Source organism: Pristiophorus japonicus, chromosome 21, assembly GCF_044704955.1.
Source record: "Pristiophorus japonicus isolate sPriJap1 chromosome 21, sPriJap1.hap1, whole genome shotgun sequence".
Lineage (NCBI taxonomy): Eukaryota > Metazoa > Chordata > Chondrichthyes > Pristiophoridae > Pristiophorus > Pristiophorus japonicus.
The window spans coordinates 71,032,797-71,049,163 of NC_091997.1; the positions used below are offsets into that span (position 1 = coordinate 71,032,797).

General features: G+C 42.7%; 1 protein-coding gene across 5 annotated transcripts in view; it reads right to left on the reverse strand.

Annotated features, from left to right (window-relative positions):
* csk (C-terminal Src kinase) overlaps positions 1–16,367 on the reverse strand; it is a 139,960-nt gene that overhangs the window by 100,659 nt on the left and 22,934 nt on the right. The gene's annotated exons all lie outside the window — the stretch shown is intronic.

Below are 16,367 nucleotides of genomic sequence, written 5' to 3' on the forward strand. Positions count from 1 at the left end.
AAATCGAGGTGTTGCTTAACTGGAAGCCAATGCAGGTCAGCAAGATCAGGCAAACACTTGTTCTACACTATATTAGAGCTTCAGGGTGCTGAGTTAATGCTAATGAAAACCCATATTCAAATTGGCTAATAAGAGGCCAGCTGCTTTCACACAACTAGGTAGCAGACAATGGCAACATCTTGGGACAGGTCTGCAACCACTAAACTCCCCTTCAAGATATTCTTACAGCTATCGAGATCCCTACCTTTATTTCCCCCTGGTTTTTTTTCCTCCACCTTGGGAGTTGGTTTTTCAACAAAATGGTGAATGGAATACCTTCAATTTGGGTGCCAGTGGCATTCGATGAAACTTGATTCCAAATGTAAAACTGATGCTCCCTCCATTCTGCGCCGTGTCTTACTGCTAATCTCAGAAGGCCAGCCCCATACCAATATGAATATTGATACCTAACCGTGTGATCTCTAACCGAGTTCAATTTATGGGAAATTAGGTTGAAATTATTTCGTGCAAGTCTTTACAGATGTCAGAGACGAGATGGACTTCTTTCATCAGTTAGGGCTGATCTGAACTCTGCTTCTAAAATTGAATCTATTGGTCATTATGCGGCCTGCAAGCCACGATTGTCCAGTCCTTTTTGAATTTCGTGGGCTTGGGAGGTTAGAAAGGACTGTTTTAGTGCTGTTGCGTGGCTAAATTCAAAATCAGGAACATCTAGATCAGTTTGCATCCATAGCTTCAAGTACATGAAAAGTTATGAAAATGTAGGCAAACTTTGTTTGTGGACGAGGCCCCATGCAGCCCACAAAGACAAAACATTTGGGCATTCCTGCTGTTAGTGCCTCAAAGCATTAATATTTTCTGCTGGGATTAACCTGGATCAAATCAGTCCAAGTAGCATACCGTGCTGTAAGTAACAGGTTGTTGTATTATATAAACCCAATTTATACAGCATTTAACTGGCCCATTGCTGGTCTGGTTGGTTTTACCAATTGTTACTGTTCTTAAAAAAAAACAAGTCTTGCCTAAAAGATTATATACGGTGTTGGGGGATAGATTATCAATTTTTTTTTTAAAATAATGTAGATTACACCAAGCCACACAAAACTTCAAATATTTTTGGCTTTCTAAACTTGCAATTTATCTTTTATTTCTCACATTCAGCAACGTTAGTAGGAATAAAAGGGGTCGGGGGGTCTAGTAAGGAGGAGGAACTGAGGGAAATCCTTATTAGTCTGGAAATTGTGTTGGGGAAATTGATGGGATTGAAGCCGATAAATCCCCAGGGCCTGATGGACTGCATCCCAGAGTACTTAAGGAGGTGGCCTTGGAAATAGTGGATGCATTGACAGTCATTTTCCAACATTCCATTGACTCTGGATCAGTTCCTATAGAGTGGAGGGTAGCCAATGTAACCCCACTTTTTAAAAAAGGAGGGAGAGAGAAAACAGGGAATTATAGACCGGTCAGCCCGACATCAGTAGTGGGTAAAATGATGGAATCAATTATTAAGGATGTCATAGCAGTGCATTTGGAAAGAGGTGACATGATAGGTCCAAGTCAGCATGGATTTGTGAAAGGGAAATCATGCTTGACAAATCTTCTGGAATTTTTTGAGGATGTTTCCAGCAGAGTGGACAAGGGAGAACCAGTTGATGTGGTATATTTGGACTTTCAGAAGGCGTTCGACAAGGTCCCACACAAGAGATTGATGTGCAAAGTTAGAGCACATGGGATTGGGGGTAGTGTGCTGACATGGATTGAGAACTGGTTGTCAGACAGGAAGCAAAGAGTAGGAGTAAATGGGTACTTTTCAGAATGGCAGGCAGTGACTAGTGGGGTACCGCAAGGTTCTGTGCTGGGGCCCCAGCTGTTTACACTATACATTAATGATTTAGATGAGGGGATTAAATGTAGTATCTCCAAATTTGCAGATGACACTAAGTTGGGTGGCAGAGAGAGCTGCGAGGAGGATGCTGTGAGGCTGCAGAGCGACTTGGATAGGTTAGGTGAGTGGGCAAATGCATGGCAGATGAAGTATAATGTGGATAAATGTGAGGTTATCCATTTTGGTGGTAAAAACAGAGAGACAGACTATTATCTGAATGGTGACAGATTAGGAAAAGGGGAGGTGCAAAGAGACCTGGGTGTCATGGTACATCAGTCATTGAAGGTTGGCATGCAGGTGCAGCAGGCGGTTAAGAAAGCAAATGGCATGTTGGCCTTCATAGCAAGGGGATTTGAGTACAGGGGCAGGGAGGTGTTGCTACAGTTGTACAGGGCATTGGTGAGGCCACACCTGGAGTATTGTGTACAGTTTTGGTCTCCTAACCTGAGGAAGGACATTCTTGCTATTGAGGGAGTGCAGCGAAGGTTCACCAGACTGATTCCTGGGATGGCGGGACTGACCTATCAAGAAAGACTGGATCAACTGGGCTTGTATTCACTGGAGTTCAGAAGAATGAGAGGGGACCTCATAGAAACATTTAAAATTCTGACCGGGTTAGACAGGTTAGATGCAGGAAGAATGTTCCCAATGTTGGGGAAGTCCAGAACCAGAGGTCACAGTCTAAGGATAAGGGGTAAGCCATTTAGGACCGAGATGCGGAGGAACTTCTTCACCCAGAGAGTGGTGAACCTGTGGAATTCTCTACCACAGAAAGTTGTTGAGGCCAATTCACTAAATATATTCAAAAAGGAGTTAGATGAGGTCCTTACTACTAGGGGGATCAAGGGGTATGGCGAGAAAGCAGGAATGGGGTACTGAAGTTGAATGTTCAGCCACGAACTCATTGAATGGCGGTGCAGGCTAGAAGGGCCAAATGGCCTACTCCTGCACCTATTTTCTATGTTTCTATGACTTGCACTTGTATAGCGCCTTTAATGGTAAAACATCCCAAGGTGCTTCACAGGAGTATTCAGAGATAAAAAAATTTGACACCAAGCCGCATAAGTAGAAATTAGCATAGGTGACCAAAAGCTTGGTCAAAGAGGTAGGTTTTAAGGAGCATCTTGAAGGAGGTAAGAGAGGTAGAGAGGCGGAGAGGTTTAGGGAGGGAATTCCAGAGCTTGGAGGGATTTGAAAATAAGGATAAGAATTTTGAAATCGAAGCGTTGCGTATCAGGCCATCCTTCGGTCTTCTCACCTAGAGAAAGAGCGTGTTCCGATAGGTATAACTGCTCAGTTCTTGTTTAATTCTTGTAAATCTTTTTTGAACCTTCTCCCAGTACCTCTATATCCATTTTATAATAAGATCAGAACCGTTCACAGTTCTCCAAGAATGGTCTAAGCAATACTATACAACTTTAACATAACTGTTCCTTTGGAAAATTTGAAGTTAATTTCCAGAATATCCAGCGAGTTGCTCACAGTACAGTTCTAAGATCTGCAGTCAAACTGGTAAACTGCACATGGGCAGTTCTGCAGTGACAAGCCCCAAAGCACTGGTCCCTGTTGGAGCAGCCCAAGTATGAGTTCACAAGTCCAGATATTTATTGGTCTCTTTCTAAATCAAGACCAGTAGTTTTTGACACATAACTGGACCAAGCAAGGCAGCAAAATAATTTGCCCTGAGTATGCTGTTATATATGGACTCCATGCTAACGATTCATGTCTCAAAACTACACCACGTGCTGGGTGGATTCTAAACCAAGCTTGCAATCATAATCTGTGGCTACAAAACATGAACTTCAAAACACACAGTTGCTCTCCTGTAAATCAACAATCTTGTACGACCAATTCAATTTTCATTAAAATATTAACAGTATTATAATGAGAGAAATGGGTGGGGTGGGTTAAAGACAACAGGAAAGACAAACTTGTAATTAAAATGAAGGATGCATTTCACTGCAAACTGGAACTGGTGACTTTAAAACAGTGGTTGATCATGCACACACTGGCTGCACGAGCAACATCACAGGCAGAATCAGATTAGATTAGTGGCTTTCAACATGCTTCTCATTTTAAATCACTCATTGCACACAAATCACCAAATACTTGCTTAGTTCACACTACAAAGAGGCAACAAGTATTTATATAGCGCTTTTAACATAGTAAAACGTCCCAAAGCGCTACAAGACAAAGATTTGACACCAAGCCACACAAGAAATTAGGGAAGATGAACAAAAGCTTGGTCAAAGAGGTAGGTTTTAAGGAGTACCTTAAAGGAGAGAGAGAGATAGAGAGAGAGAGAGAGAGAGAGAGAGAGAGAGAGAGAGAGAGAGAGAGAGAGAGAGAGAGAGAGAGAGAGATAGAGAGAGAGAGAGAGAGAGAGAGAGAGATAGAGATAGAGATAGATAGGAGAGAGAGAGAGAGAGAGAGGTGGGGGGGGGGGGGAGTTTAGGGAGTTCCAGAGCTTAGAGCCAAGGCAGCTAAAGGCACGGCCACCAATGGTTGAGCGATTATAATCAGGGATCCTCGAGGACAAGAGCGCAGATATCTCCCAGCGGGGGAGGGGGGGGGGGGGTTGTGGGGCTAAAGGAGATTAGAGATAGGGAGCGCAAGGCCATGGAGGGATTTGAAAAGGATGCAAATTTTGAAATTGAGATCATGCTTAATTAGAAGCTAATGGAGCTCAGTGAGTAGTAGAGAGGTGATGGGTGAGCGAGACCTGTGCGAGTTGGGACACAGGGTAGCCAGGTTTTGGATGACCTCATATCTACGGAGGGTAGAATGTGGGAGACCAGCCAGGAGTGGGTTGGAAGTCAAGTCCAGAGGTAACAAAGGGAATAGACAAAGGTTCTATGGACAACATAACCTTGACAAGCACACATTTTGCTGTTCTATGTTTATCGTTCGGAATTTTAATGGTTAAAAGACAGAACATTTCACTCAATCAAGTACCTTATTGCTTTGGCAACAATGTACAATTTGTAGCATGCATTTTTCATCATTCACAATGCCATTTACCAATAAAATGCTTCTGTAGATTTGGTTCATTTTACTCCCACTCCCTTTAGTTATAAAACTGGTTAAAAGTTTGAAGGATCCACTTTGACGTATTGATTTTCTTAACACTAGTTCTAGTGGAATAATTCACGCTAACAAGATGCAATAGAAAAATAGGGATATCTTACAAAAATGTATTAAAAAGTGACTGTGTATTCTGTATTTTTATGTAGCAGCCAAGTGATCATACACCAATAAAACAGCTGGCAGCAATGAGTGGCAGCAGTGGTGGACACTGTCGCCAGGGGAGAGGTATGGAGAGAATGAGAAACAGGTATTCTCTCAGGATATATCAGCTAATGCGCTGAAGAGGCTCAAGCAACAAAAGTGTGCGCATGGGGAAGAAAAGAGAAACAGAAATGTAAGTAGCAAATGCTAATGAAGACAACTGAAACAGAGGCCCGGATTTTGCAGTCGGCAGTGATGGAATACCTGTTTCTAATTGTCGCCATTCACAACACTTGCAGCTGCCAACAGACTTTTTTTTTTGCCAGCTTTTGAGTGGGAATTCTTGGTATTTAGAAATCTCTTTCACCACAGCACCCTCTACAGGGAATCTGAGGCACATGTGAGCAGAATAAGCAACAGCGTAACTCTTCAACCAATTAGATTTAAGAATCCTCAGTGTCTAAACCAGGAAGTACAAATTAAAATATTTAATTCAATGTAAAATCATGAACAGAAAGCAAAATAAAGAGGAGGAAAGAAATATGGGATTGAGAGAGAGAGAGAGAGAGAGAGAGAGAGGAGACAAAGGAAACATTTTTTTTTTATTATTTTTTTTTTTAAATCTCCAACAATAATTAAATTCTGAAGGAATGAGACTCCACACTTGTAAAATTCAATTTTCAGGGGTTGTTTGCTAGTAATGAAGACTTAGCACACCAGTCAAAATTTACAGACACCTGAATGCACCATCCCTAACTTCATATGGTGTATTTAGTGGATAACTATATAAGAACATAAGAAATAGCAGGAATAGGCCATTTGGCCCCTTGTGCCTGCTCCACCATTCAATAAGATCACGGCTGATCTGATCTTGGCCTCAACTCCACTTCCCTGCCCGCTCCCCATAACTGCGACTCCCTTATCATTCAAAAATCTGTCTATCTCCATCTTAAATATATTCAATGACCCAGCCTCCACAGCTCTCTGGGGCAGAGAATCCAAAGATTCACAACCCTGAAGAAATTCCTCCTCATTTCCATTTTAAATGGGCGACCCCTTATTCTGAAACTATGCCCCCGAGTTCTAGATTCGCCCACGAGGGGAAACATCCTCTCTGCAGCCACCCTGTCAAGCCCCCTCAATCTTATACATTTCAATAAGATCACCTCTCATTCTTCTAAACTCCACGAGTATAGGCCCAACATTTCTTCCTAAAACAACCCTTTCATCTCAGGAATCAACCTCGTGAGCCTTCTCTCAACTGCCTCCAATGCAAGTAAACTAGTACCGCAACTTCATACCCTTCATATCGTTTAATGCCGAATCTCTCAGCAAGGTACTGATGTAGCAAAGCTTGCAAGGAGCAGGGCAAATCGGACAGCCACTTACGCAATTCAAAGTTGAAATCCGGATGTGCAGACTCCGGAAGTCGCTGTCAGATTTACTCCATAACAGTGGACGCGGATAGCCTCACTGTTCCTATAGCAAAATCCGGGCCTAGTTTACATGGAATTCTAGGTGTTAGAACAATAATGCATGGTACCAGGAAAAACAGGAGGAGCAGAGAAATTATGTCCTCAACCCATTAATGGTAAAGTACCATCTCAAGTTTGTGCCAATTTCCATTTCTTTGTTTTCAGGCAATCACCTGCACCTCCACTCTAAACTTGTCCAAGGTTAAAACTCAAAATGAAACTCCATTGAGAATCCCAGTAAATGACATCCACTCATTACTTTCAGATGCTGACTGAACTAGTGCATTTCTAGTATTTTCTGCCTTTATTTCTTTAAACTACTGTACAATATACAAGTGTGTGCGTGGTGTGTATGTGTTAGGCCCATGCAGCAGAGCCTGCTCTCTAATCGTCTTGGGTCCCCTTGCCATTGGACCAAGACCTTGCTCTGTCAAGCACTTCACTCAAGTGCAATAGGCACTACAACGTTCTTCAATGAGGCAATGTACACATTTCCCTTACAGTTGTTAAAAATTACCAGCCCAATTCAAGATTTGAGTGTCAAAAAACAGAGCTCTGTAACCCTACCTGACTTTCCTGCTACAAAAGTACATTTCAACTTGAATTACTTCCTGCAGATACAATCAACTGTGGTAATCATGATGATCATTTAGAAGTCTTAATTCCTCACAAAACAGTCTAACTTCCCAAACCACATGGCTGCAGATGCCATGCTCAAGTATCAGATATCACAAATAACTTCCCTCTCATGGCAGCCTTACCTTTCTAACTGGAAGATGAACACCTGCTCCAATTCCTCTACATAGCTCAAAGTAGAATTAATTATTTTCTCACTAAAGATGAGTAACAACATAAACAGAATCCATGCTGATATTGCACAAGTGCTGAGATTTGTACGGAACAGAATATTTCAGTTTCAATCTCCTGGCGTGCAAAAGGTTCACTTCTGGCTGGCTCAGATTAGCCTTCACCGCCTCAACTTGTGTATCTATTAAATCACAATACCTGTATTTACAAATAACATTTTTGTAAGATAGTAACTGAGGTTCACTCTTGCACTTTAGGATGGCCTTGATCTATATTGGCCCGGATTTTACGGGGCCTATAACAGTGGTCACAAGTGCCCCGCAAGTTCCGGGTTTCCACATGCGTTGCGCATGAGCAAAAACACACAACTTGCGGTCGATCAAGTTTCAGCTCGACAGCTTGTACGAATTCGCTGATGGAGTTGCCCAACTACTGCCCAGCGAATGTCCACAAAACTCTTACACCTGGGTTTAAATAAATATTAAAATAATTGTTTTAATGATTTAACCATACAAAAACCTTTAAAATTAGCTTAGATTATTTTTGGCCCCTTGAAAAATGTTTATATTTATTTTTCAAAAAAATAAAAGTTTTATATGTTCAATAAAATTGTATTTTAATTAATTTTGACCATTTGATGATTTCTTTAAGTGGTGTAAGTGCGTCTTTTAGGGGATTCCCATTATGCTTATGAGGATTCTATAGGTAAATGGAATCCCCATAAGCATAATGAAATGCTTCTGTGATTGGTTGGGCCAGCCCACCTGATCCCAGGGACGCTTTCAAACCGCACACGCTCCTGGGATACGTGGGCCTTTACGCAGGCAGACCCGGGAGCACGAGTCTTCGAAGATGCGGAGGCAGCAGGTAGGTCCGGAGTTTACTTGCGGTTCGGATGCATTCGGCCATGGGAAGCCTCCGATCCCAATTTCCAGCCCATGGTCTTTAAACACTCTTGACATTATCCAGTGTATTCTAGAACATCTATTCCAATTCATCCCTCCCAAACATCTGCCTTGCGACTGCTTCCCATCTTTCAAATCGCAAAACATCCCTTTTTGACAGTGCCTTCAAGCAACTCTCCTCACTCCACCACTGTTCAGTACATGGCTCCATGTGTAATGCCTGGGGATATTTCATCGTATTAAACAAACCCTACAAACGCAACTTGCTGTTACTCTTGAAGCCCACATTGTAAGCAGTTCACTTGTGGATTATACTTCTAGGACCCCAGGAAGTAAAACTGTAGAAAACATGTCTCCACAGCAGGTTTTTAAAATAATTGCCCCTTGCAATTTAATGTTGCACTATTTTTAAAACCACAATTTAACAAGTTTCCCTTTACACAATGGGTGGACCACAACACTCGGTATTCAAATGAAGTAAAACTTTGAGCAAAATGTTGCTGTTTAGGTCATCCAAACTTACACGGGTTACACCCCTCAATACACAGTCAATGTATTTGTCAATTTACATGAATTCTCACCTCCCCTCGCAAATAAGTATCTCCCCTCAGAGCCTAACCCCACAGAGTGAAGTGTTTAATCCTCTGGGAAAGCAACCCATGTTTGCTTTACATGAAAAAGAACCCATCATTATGGTTACAGAATATCAACTTTGCAAACAGAGCTTTGACACAAGTGCAGAGTTGAAGTAACAGCTGAATATACTGTACTTGGGTACAAGGGTAGACATAGACGACGAGATTCAACACCGCCTCCAGTGCGCCAGCACAGCCTTCGGCCACCTGAGGAAAAAAGACCAGTCCCTCAAATCTGCCACCAAGCTCATGGTCTACAGGTCTGTAATAATACCACCCTTCTGTATGGCTCAGAGACGTGGACCATATACAACAGACACCTCAAATCGCTGGAGAAATACCACCGATGTCTCCGCAAGATCCTGCAAATCCCCTAGGAGGACAGCCGCAACAATGTTAGTGTCCTCGACCAGGCAAACATCCCCAGCATTGAAACACTGACCACACTCAACCAGCTCCGCTGGGCGGGCCACATGTGTCAGGCGTGCGAACAGACTCCCAAAGCAAGCGCTCTACTCGGAACTCCAACACGGCAGACGAGCCCAAGGTGGGCAGAGGAAAAACATTTCAAGGATACCCTCAAAGCCTCCTTGATAAAGTGCAACATCCTCACCAATACCTGAGAGTCCCTGGCCAAAGATCACTAAGTGGAGGAATTGCATCCAGGAGGGTGCTGAGCACCTCGAGTCTCATTGCCGAGAGCATGCAGAAAACCAGGAGCAGGCAGCAAACCAGTGCCACCCACCACCCTTTCCTTCAACGATTGTCTGTCCCACCTGTGACAGAGACTGTAATTCCTGTTTGTTCAGTCACCTAAGAATTCATTTTTGGAGTGGAAGCAAATCTTCCTCGATTTCAAGGGACTGCCTATGACTACTACTTGGGTGCATCATTCATAATGGCTATACAATTAGTTACTTCCACTTTATTAAAAGCTTGCTTTTATCTTTACAGCTAGATTTTTATTGGGAAGGGAAAGAGGCAATAGAAAATGTTATAAAAGTAGAGATGACCAAATTGTGCAAATGTTGGGAGAACATGATTAGCATGATAAATATATCTGAGTCAGGAAGTTAGACTTCAATTTAAATTCTTTAAAAGAAAAGCAGTTATCCAAAATCATCAAACCAACATACCCTATAATCCCATTAAAAGGAGAGCTATTACCAAGAACTTAAGGGGAAAACTACAAGAAACAGCACAAAGGCATCCACTCATCTTGGTCTCAGAATTGCCAACATGAGAGATGGCATAACTTTCTCTAAAATAGATATAAACACCATCTTCTTTATTGCCGAGCAGCACTGAGCACACTCCAAACAATTCTGATCCATGACAAGTTGCAAAGGGCACAACTATGCTGAAACATTGAAAACAGTTGACAGGAAATGTATAAACTAATAACCCACTGACACTGCCTTCTCCCAGACCTACTATTTTTTTTAAACCACATGTCATACAGCAGCCATGTCAAAAATAAGAGCAGCGATTTGCCTTGAATACAGAGCACTGTGCTGACATAGAATCATTCAGTACAGGAGGCGGCCATTTGCCGCATCGTACCTGAGCTGGCTCTGAAAGCGATCCAATTGGTCCCACTCTTTCTCGACAGCCCTGCAAATTCTTCTCATTCAAGTATTTATCCAAATGTTTTTTGCAAGTTATTATTGAATCTGCTTTCAACACTCAAAGTGCATTCCTTGTCATAACACGCTGTTCAATTTTCATTTCCTCATGTCATTTGATTCTTTTGCCAATTACCCTAAATCTTCCCTCTGGTTATTGACCCTTCTCGCACTGGAAACAGCTTGCCCCCATTTACTCGAATAAAACCTTTCATGATTTTGAACGCCTCTAGTAAATCACCAGTGAACCTTTTCTCCTCGAAGGAGAACAATCCAAGTTTCTCTAGTCTCTCCACACAACTGAAATTTTTCATCCCTGGTACCATTCTAGTAAATCTTCTCCGCACCCTTGAGGCCTTGACATCGTTCCCAACATGTGGTGCTCAGAACTGGCCACAATATTCCAGCTGGGGCCTAAACAGTGCATGTTTATGGATAATTTTTGGTGGCAAACACACAGCATAAATGGTCATAAGATATTGACCGAGTAAGTGCAAAGTTCACACCATTCTGCAGTCAATAAAACCGCAAAAACATACACCTGCCATATTAAGTTTTGAAGAAAACCATTTATAATTTACTGCAGAAATATTTATGCCACCACTGCTTCAGGCATAGCTTTCCACATTTTATTGCTTGTGTACTTTGTTACGTTGCCAGCAGTGGCAGATCCAAAAGCAATCATGAGGATTTTAGTCGGTCACTCCCAACGCCATGTAAACCTGAATTTGCTTCCTGGATATATGTTCTTATTGATGGCCAGCAGGGAGTGTGGCTAAAGCAGCCATCCCATCCCATGGAGGCTAGCTGAGACTTTTCAATGATTGGCAAGACTATAGCCACAGGAAATATGGCTTCCTTTCTCTACTACAAACCATCTTAAACCCCTCTCTCCTACCTTCTCGACTCTCACCAATAAATGCGAGGAGCTCAAGGACTTTTGTCTCCAAGATTGAGAACCTAGATCAGCTGCCTCTGCCACTTCCCTCCCTTCCCCTAGCCCATCGAGACAAACCTCCTAAGGTTCCTCTCTGCCCGAGCCCTGAAATTGCATCTCTCTACTTACTATATCTCCCCTCATGCCCTCTCCGAGCTCACCTTGTCCATGAGACATACCTCCCACTCAAAAGACTCTATTCCAACTAAACTTCTGACCACCCAACTTCTCTTCCTGGCTCCAGTATTAGTTGGTATTGTTAATAGTACTCTCTCCCCTCGGGTACTGTGCCCCCCGCTCCTTCAAATCTGCCATCAACCCTCAAAAATCTAACCTTGACCCCTCGGTCCTTGCAAACTACCTTCATCCGCCCTTCCTGTTCCAAGTCTTTGAACGTTCTCTCATCTTCCAAACCCGTGCCAAACATTCCCAAAATTGCATATTTGAATCCCTCCAATCAGGTTTCCGCCCCTGCCGCTGTACTGAAATGGCTGTGTCACAAATGACATCTTATGTGACAGTGACCTTGGTAAACGATCCCTCCTGGTTCTTCTCGACCTGGTTGACTACACCATCCTCCTCCAACACCTGGCCAGCTGGGTGGAACTGCACTTACCTGGCTCCATTCTTATCTATCCAGTTGCAGTCCATGCTCCCTGTGATTTTTCTCTGGCCTTGTGCGACCCCCCCCTTTAAAGGGACTGCGTGAGCCATTCAAAATACCGTGCATACACTGTTAACATCGAAAATCCGGCAGTCGCACAGCTTAAAGTTGCAGCCAGAGAATCACCTGCAATGGCTTCTCTTCCTGCTCCTGCACATGTACCTCTGGAGTCCCCCAAGCATCTATCCTTGGCCCCCTCCTATTTCTACTGACCTTTGGCGACATCATCCAAAAACACATCCAGTTCCATATGCATGCTGACTGACGACACCTAGCTCTACCTCACCACCACCTCTCTGAACTCCATCATCTCTAAATTGTCAGACTGCTTGTCCGACATCCAGCACTGGATGAGCAGAAATTTCCTCCAACTAAATATTGGGAAGACATGGTCTTCGATCCACACCACAAATTCCGATCCCCAGCCACCGACTCGATCCCTTTTCCTGTCCGCGTCTCAACCAGACTGTTTGAAATCAGTGTCGTATTTGACCCCAAAATGCGCTTCCCATCATATATCCACACCATAAGTTTGCACTTCTATTACATCCCCAGAGTCGACTGCTGCCTCAGCTCATCCACTGCTGAAGCCCTCATCCATGCCTCAGTTACCTCCAGACTTGACTATTCCAATACAACCTGGCCGGCCTTCCTTCATAAACTTAACCTCATCCAAAATCCTGCTGTCCGTATCCTAATTTGCACCAAGTCCCATTCACCCATCACCCCTGTGCTCGCTGACTACATTGGCTTCCAGTTGAGCAATGCCTCGATTTTAAAATTCTCGTTTTTAAATCCTTCCGTGGCCTCGCCTCTCCCTATCTCTACCTTCCTTCAGCCCTCCAAGATATCTGCATTCCTCCAATTCTGCCATTTTGCACATCCCAAGTTTTAATCGCTCCACCACTGGTGGCCGTGCCTTCAACTGCTGAGGCCCTAGCACCTGGAATTCCCTCCCTAAAGCTCTCCATCTCTTTACCTCCTTTGAGATGCTCCTTAAAACCTACCTCATTCATCTGTTCGAATCTCACGTGGCTCAGTATATTGTTTGATAACGCTTCTGTGAAGCGCCTTGGGAGATTTTACACTGTTAACGGTGCTATTTAAATGCAAGTTGTTGAAATAATCACCGTATGCAGCTTAGATACACGATAGGTTTCAGTGTTGATCCAGCTGCTGCAGAAATGAGACTTATAGCAAGAGTGGCAGGTGGCCACTGCAAAAGCACTTGCAAATGTAGCATAGATTTCATATGATGTAGCAATAAACTTAATTCATGGATGTTAAAATGCTTTAAACTTACTTGGTCAGATGTGCTCAATTATTTTTTATATATATTGCCAAGATCAAAACAAAACTTCAGTAAACTTCAATCTCAAATCAGAAAATAGTGTACCTCAAATTTAGCTTGAATTGTCTGCCACCCTATTGTTAAGAGTTAGAAGACAATAACTTTGGCAACAGTGCAGGGGGAAAGTGCAGCTGGGAGCACCTGTACAACAGGCCTTTTCACCGAGAAGGTAATGTTGTGCAAAGCTACCACCCCATCCCAAACATTTCAGCAGCACCCCGGCACTGCGAAAGCAAGAAACTTGTCTGTTCAACAGTAGCATGTGTCAGTCAATCATCCAAGCGCAATGGCAGATCAGCCGTGGCTGCTGAATGACTCATTATAATTCCAGTCAAAACCATCTCACAGGAAAAGCACAAATTCGGTGAAAGACAGTTCCATTTACTACTAGTTTTCTTCTTAAACCACAGGGAACACAGCTGGAAAAAAAAAAGTGATACATCCTTCATATTCCAAAGAACTCCCCAAAACATGCAAAAAGGGGAGGATTCTTTAAAAAAATTGATACACCACGTTATAAAAAGTCAACAGAACCATTACTGATTTCTGGGGGGAAATTACAAAAACTGCATTATGCTTTACATCCTCAACATAAGCATCATAGATCTATTTTTAGATCGTGCAACCCACACACTACTGAAAACTATGTATTAAAAATGAAAATGTCAAGATAAACAAATAAAATAAGTGAACACATCGAGTAAAAGAAAGCACAATACAGTACACACAGTCACTAATTTTTCAAAATGAAAACTTTAAACCAATCCTACTCAAAACAACATTTGAAGCATTTAGGCACCATTGTTCAAGCATTAGAGTCTTGTGAATGCTCATGTAATATGCACTGTGGGCAAATGTCATGTAAAAATGTATTCAATAATGGATAATTATCAAGTGGTTTTAAAAATCACACTAACAGAAGACTGCCTGGCCAAGTCATTCATCTCTGACACATACAAAAATTCTTACAGGGCGTGACAGGGTAGATGCAGGGAGGTGGTTTCCTCTGGCTGGGGAATCTAGAACCAGGGGTCTCAGTATCAGAATAAGGAATCGGCCATTTAGGACTGAGATGAGGAGAAATTTCTTCACTCAGAGGGTGGTGAATCTTTGGAATTCTCTACCCCAGAGTGCTGTGGAAGCTCAGTCGTTGAGTATATTCAAGACAGAGATCGATAGATTTTTGAATATTAAGGGATCGAGGGATATGGGGACAGGGCAGGAAAGTGGAGTTGAGGTAGAAGATCAGCCATGATCTTAATGAATGGCAGGGCAGGCTTGAGGGGTCAAATGGCCTACTCCTAATTCTTATTATCTACAGCAAGAACCCAATGCCCGATCATAAAAGCTGAAGACACATTTATGGAACTATACATGTGGCTACTTGGGAGGCATTTTGTAAAATGTTTACAAAAAAATTGTAAGTGGTGGCAGTACAGCGCGTTGGTGTTTGAATAGATTCAATGAACAAATGGTAAAAATCACACATGCTATCCCTGGGTCTCAAAGAACATAAACTAGTGCACAATGCTAGAAATTTATAGCACTAAATGCCAGACAGACTGACCACATGGATATTTCACTATGCAACTGGCCCATTCAGAACTCAAGTTCCATTATTTAAATTTATACGAAGAGGGTCGGAAGAGGATCATGTGGAGCATAAACGTCAGCATAAACCAACTGGGCTGAATGGCCTGTTTCTGTGCTGTAGATTGATGTACAATAGCATCTTCAGAATGTAGTACTTCTTTTTGGCTAGCTGATCTCAGCCAAGGCAGTGGCAGGCCATTATAACTCTGCTCTCTTTCCCCAAGCTCAAGTGTGGTAGGAAAAAAAATAGGATGTGACCAAAGTTCGAGTTCAAAGTGCTTGCACTAACCTCTTTTGGCAAGATCATGACATTTTTTAAACTCCAAAATTGATCTACAAGTCTATCAACACCCATCCTATTAGGTACATGCATGAACAATGTTCATGTGTGGGGCACAAGAGACCACTGCTGCCCATAGAACCCCAAGGTGTGACTACCCCAAGCAAAGGAAAAACAGTACGATAACGGGGAACAGTAGCATGATGTTACTAGACTAGCAATCCAGAGGCCTGCACTAATAATCAACAACTTGTATTTATATAGCGCCTTTAATGAAGTGAAACGTCCCAAGGCACTTCACAGGTGTCAAAAACACAGCCGCACAAGTAGAAATTAGCGCAGGTGACCAAAAGCTTGGTCAAAGAGGTAGGTTTTAAGGAGCGTCTTGAAGGAGGAAAGAGAGGTAGAGAAGTTTAGGCAGGGAGTTCAGAGCATGGAGCCTAGGCAACTGAAAGCACAGCCACCAAGCCACCAATGATTATAATCACTCAGAGATGCGCAAGAGGGCAGGATTGAACTTGTTGGGAGACAAGAGTTCAAATCCCACCATGGCAGCTGGGGAATTTAAATTCAGTTAATTAAATAAATCTGGAAGAAAAACTAGTATCAGTAATGTGTGACCATGAAACTACCGGAGTGTCGTAAAAGCCCATCCGGTTCACTAATGTCCTTTAGAGAAGGAAATCTGCCGTCCTTAGATGGCCTCTGTGACTCCAGACCTATGTGGTTGACTCTTAATGGACTAGCAAGCCACTCAAGGGCAATTAGAGATAGGTAATAAATGCTGGCCTTGCCAGCGATGCCCACATTCCGTGAACAAACATTAAAAAAATGCTCATGTGTGGGGCACAAGAGGACCACTGCTGCCCATGGAATCTCATGGGAGGTGTTACTACCCCAAAAGGAGAAAGAGGAAGAAAAACAAAAAATGGAAAATAATGGCAATAACAAGGAGGATGGCAACTTGACTTTGTTGTTTTAA